We start from the raw sequence: 5563 nt of genomic DNA, 5'->3' as shown, positions 1-5563 counted from the left end.
GAGAACAACCGGCGGCGTTGCCACACTGAACTCCCAACGAGTGTGTGTCAGGCTTCACTGAATTGGTTCAACTGAAATGACCCTGTCTCGGTATACGGAATCACCGGGATGTTCCCACGTATTGTGAAATACATTATTACATCATTCAGCTGTAATGTCGTTCATTATACGGAAAGGAAATACTCTTCGGATTCACGCATGAGTTCCAGTAAACCCATAGGCTAAACAGTTCCAAGAATAAACCTGGCTCATCTATTCTGAAGTTGTTAATGAAAAACCTCTGTGGATCAGTAATAGTGTTGGCCTCCGAACACAACGACTGCGGGTTCAAACCCGGCAGTGGTGAATTTATAAAGGGCGGGAAAAATCCATTTAGTGTTGAATATCGTACGATGTCGACATGTAAAATATGTCTCGTGAAAGACTTGGAGTCCGCCTCTGTGGTGTAGTGGTTAGCGTGATTAGCTGCCACCCCCGGAGGTCCGGGTTCGATTCCCGGCTCTGCCACGAAATTTGAAAAGTGGTACGGGGGCTGGAACGGGGTCCACTCAGCCTCGGGAGGTCAACTGAGTTAAGGTGGGTTCGATTCCCACCTCAGCCATCCTGGAAGTGGTTTTCCGTGGTTTCCCACCTCTCGTCCAGGTAAATGCCGGGATGGTACCTAACTTAAGGCCATGGTCGCTTCCTTCCCTCTTCCTTGCCTGTCCCATCCAAACTTCCCATCCCTCCACAAGGCCCCTGTTAAGCATCGCCACCTGGGCGATGTACTGGTCATTCTCCCCAGTTGTATCCCTGACCCAAAGTCTGCATCTCCAGGACACTGCCCTCGAGGCGGTAGAGGTGGGATCCCTCGCTAAGTCCGAGGGTAACCAGATTACGAACGAACGAAAGACTTGGAGTTTATCCGACACTATTAACTAATAATAATTTCGTGTGGCTATTTCTAGCCGAGTGCAGCCCTTGTAAGGCAGACCCTCCGATGAGAGTGGGCGGCATCTGCCATGTGCAGGTAATTGCGTGTTATTGTGGTGGAGAATAGTGTTATGTGAGGTGTGTGAGTTGCAGGGATGTTGGGGACAGCACAAACACCCAGCGCAAAAACACCCAGCCCCCGGGCCACTGGAATAAACCAATGAAGGTTAAAATCCCCGACCCGGCCGAGATTCTAACCCGGGACCCTCTGAACCGAAGCCAGTACGCTGACCATTCAGCCAACGAGTCGGACATACAATTAACTGAAACTATGAAATAGATTGACCTCCCCCCACCCCACCAAAAAATTATTTTTCTCTAGCATCTGGCAGAGTTGAACAAAATACCGAAATTAACAAGCAGGCAGTGAACCTCCGTGGCTCAGACGGCAGAACGTCGGCCTCTCACCTCTGGATTCCGTTGTTCAAATCCCGGTTACTCCATGTGAGATTTGTGCTCGACAAAGCGGAGGCGGGACAGGATTTTCTCCGGCTACTCCGGTTTTCCCTGTCATCTTTCATTCCAGTAACACTCTCAAATATCATTTCATTTCATCTGCCAGGCATTAATCATTGCTCCAGAGGAGTGCGACAGGCTTCGGTAGCCAGCACAATTCCTATCCTCACCGCTAGATGGGGGCTTCATTCATTCCATTCCTGACCCGGTCAAATGACTGGAAACAGGCTGTGGATTTTCATTTTCAACAAGCAGGTGGCTTATGTGGTGTCAAAATATTATTATCATTTATTATTATTATTATTATTATTATTATTATTATTATTATTATTTATTATTATTATTATTTAAATGCAGATTTACTGAGCAAGGGGCTGGACGGTTTGGGGCGAGTAGCTGTCAGCTTGCATTCACGAAATAGTGGGTCCAAACCACAATGCCGGCAGCCCTGAAGCCATTTTGCAGCGTTTCCCACTTTCACACCAAACAAATGCTCCCTTTCCTATCACTTCGGCGCCATAAAACCTATCTGTGACGGTGCGACTTACAGCAAATTCTAAAAGTAAATAAATAAATAAATAAATAAATAAATAAATAAATAAATAAATAAATAAATAAATAAATAAATAAATAAATAAATAAATAAATAAATAAATAAATAAATAAATAAATAAATAAATCCCTTGCTCCTTTTTTCTACGGGGTCGGGTATGAAGGGAGATGGATGTCCGTAGCTAGTTTTTACGACCGGATGCCCTTCCTGACGGCAACCTCACCAGAGGAGTTAATGCGTTGAAGTGAATTACATGATATATGATACTAGGATGGGAAGGGATGTGACGCGGTGCCGGCAGATAGTCTACTCCTGTCGAATAGCAGCAAAGGATCTGCTCAAGGATTAACGTCACCATCCGACAAATGAATCACCATCAACCGCGTCATATGCCGTCACTGCATACGAACACTGCGGGAAGGTTTGGAATTTAATCCAAGCTTTTGGCACACACTGTAGTATACCAACGGGACTCGAACCGGCTAAACATGCTGTCAGGCGGTAGACTTCACGCCTTAACGGTCATGGGCACCGGGCGGGCTAAATAAATAAATAAATAAATAAATAAATAAATAAATAAATAAATAAATAAATAAATATTCAAGCGATATTTCTTCCTCTGCTACAGTTGCTGCTGGTGGTGGTAGTGATTATTGTTTTAAGAGAAAATGCAAGTGGGAAACCATCCTCTATTAAAACTAATCAGAAGGAAATTCGTAAAGATCCGACACTTCGAAAAATGAAGGTGTTGGCAAAAGAGAGGAAAGGGCAGCAATGAAGATGGTTTTCCATGGTTTCCCATTTTCACTCCAGGCAAATGCTGAGGCTGTACCTTAATTAAGGCCACGGTCGCTTCCTTCCCACTCGTTTCCTGTCCCAACATCGCCGTAATACTTATCTGTGTCAGTGCGACATAAGCAAATTGTAGAATTGTTTTTGCGCATTTGATGCACTTTGTGTTCCAGGCCTTCTTCTCTGCCATTCATCGTTTAACACGGATCGTAAAATTCCGGTATGAAAACCAAGTATGAAGTTAATATTCGGGTGTGTGTGTGTGTGTGTGTGTGTGTGTGTACAAGTCGCTTTACATCGCACCGACACAGATAGGTCTTATGGCGACGATGGGACAGGAAAGGGTGGAAAGGAAGAGACCGTGGCCTTAATTAAGGTACAGCCCCAGGATTTACCTGGTGTGAAAATGGGAAACCACGGAAAACCATCTTGAGGGCTGCCAACGGTGGGGCTCGAACCCACTATCTCCCGAATACTGGTTACCGGCCGCACTTAAGCTACTACAGCTATCGAGCTCGGTAAGTTAACATTCAAAAAGTACAGACAAGGTCCAGAAAGACCAAGGCGTCAACTGCCAATTACCTGTAAATTTCTGCATTCATTGTTATTCTTTCTTTGGTTAAGTTCTAGGCTTCTTGTTTTCCTATCAGAGTCCATGCCATTAATTTCACATAATTATTACCCTGTAGACATTAACTTCTCCCAGAATCATTTTCATTTCCTACTGACAAATATTTCTACCGAAATCGTGGTGTAGAATTCACGGCAAGAAGATTACCTCACATTGAAATATTTCTGAATCATGCCCGTTTCATTCCAAGAAAGACATCAGCGTTGCCTTCCTGTCACTTAAACCATACTTACACTATTTAATCTTAATATTACATACGGTACATTATTAAACCTGCTGCCATCGCTTGCTAGGCTACTAGAGAGAGAGAGAGCTTAAAGGTGTGAAGAAGATTTGTAGCATTTAAAGTCATATTGTTGTGAAAAGCATAAAAGTAGTTAGTGGGACGTAAAGCAAATAACAATCATATTGTTATTAGTGTCGTTTCAGTCATTAGCCCATATACTGGTGTGATGCAGCTCTCCATACCACCCTATCCTGCGCTAATCTTTTCATTTCTCTACGCAACTAACACATCTGCTCTAATCTGCCTGTAATGTTCATACCTTGGTCTATTCCTAACGTTCTTACCGCCTACACTTCTCTCAAGAACCAACTGAACAAGTCTTGGATGTCTTACGATGTGTCCTACCATTCCATCTCTTCTTCTCGTCAAAGTTATCTAAATCGATCTCCTCTTCATTCGCGATTCGATCTACCCACCCCACCTTCAGTATTTTTCTGTAACACCATATTTCATACACTTCTATTCTCTGTCTTCCTGAGATACAGTAGTTATCGTCCATGATTCACATTCATACAGTGCGTCGCTCCAGACGGAAGTCTTCAAAAACATCTTTCTTATCCCTGTATCAATGTTTGAGGTGAGCAAATTTATTTTCTTAAGAAACTCCTTTGCTTGTCCTAGTCTGCATTTTATGTCCTCCTTACTTCTGCCGTCATTAGCAATTTCAGCAATTTCTCCAGGTCTTCTGCAGTCTCAGATAAAGTAACAATATCATCGGCAAACCTCAGGGTTTTGATTTCCCCACCGTGGATTGTGATTCCTTTTCCTCTAGTTCCTCTTTGATTTTCTTTACCGCCTGTACTATATAAATAATGAAGAGGAGAAAAAGTGGGGTGGGGGGGACTGCAGCCTCGCCTCACTCCTTTCAGGATTCCTGCTTCTTTTTTCAAAGCCCTCGACTGAGTTTTGTGCAGATTGGAGTGATATTAAAGGCACATTTTTTATCATTCTTGTCGTTATTTAAATACTGTAGCTCCTGTTGTAATTAAATATCAACCTCCGCATTCAAAATAGTTCTCCGTGGTTTCCCAATTTCACACCTGGCAAATGCTGGGGGCTGGACCTTAATTAAGGCCACGGCCGCTTCCTTCCCACTCCTTGACCTTTCCTAACCCATCGTCGCCGTAAGACCTATCTGTGTCGGTGCGACGTAAAGCCACTAACAAAATAATAATAATAATAATAATAATAATAATAATAATAATAATAATAATAATAATAATAATGTCGGCCTCTGTGGTGTAGTGGTTAGCGTGATTAGCTGCCACCCTCGGAGGCCCGGGTTCGATTCCCGGCTCTGCCACGAAATGTGAAAAGTGGTACGAGGGCTGGAACGGGGTTCACTCAGCCTCGGGAAGTCAACTGAGTAGAGGTGGGTTCAATTCCCTCCTCAGCCATCTTGGAAGTGATTTTCCTTGGTTTCCCACTCCTCCTCCAGGCAAATGCCGGGATGGTACCTAACTTGAGGCCACGGCCGCTTCCTTCCCTCTTCCTTGCCTACCACTTCCAATCTTGCCATCCCTCCACAAGGCCACTGTTTAGCATAGCAGGTGAGGCCGCCCGGGCGAGGTTCTGGTCCTCCTTCCCAGTTGTATGCCCCGACTCAAAGTCTCACGCCCCAGGACACTGATCTAGAGGTGATAGAGGTGGGATCCCTCACGGAGTCCGAGCGAAAAACCGACCCTGGAGGGTAAACAGCTCAAGAAAGAAAGGAATAATGATATCAATAAATAGTTTTATGTTCCGCTGACTACTTGTATGGCCTTCGTAGTGGAGCAGGTCTAACATCCTGTACTAAGAAGGGACCTCCACAGCTCTCCACACTCTGTGTCAATATACCAACATTCTGTCACTGATAGTAACTAAATATTGA

At 44.1% G+C, this 5563-nt stretch overlaps 1 protein-coding gene across 1 annotated transcript in view; it reads right to left on the bottom strand.

Annotated features, from left to right (window-relative positions):
* The window catches only part of LOC136885238 (adenylyl cyclase 78C), a 1041122-nt gene that overhangs the window by 567642 nt on the left and 467917 nt on the right, over positions 1–5563 (bottom strand). The window lies entirely within an intron of this gene.

This window comes from Anabrus simplex, chromosome 14 (assembly GCF_040414725.1).
Source record: "Anabrus simplex isolate iqAnaSimp1 chromosome 14, ASM4041472v1, whole genome shotgun sequence".
Classification (NCBI taxonomy): Eukaryota; Metazoa; Arthropoda; class Insecta; order Orthoptera; family Tettigoniidae; genus Anabrus; species Anabrus simplex.
This window is presented reverse-complemented; position numbering and strand designations above follow the sequence as displayed.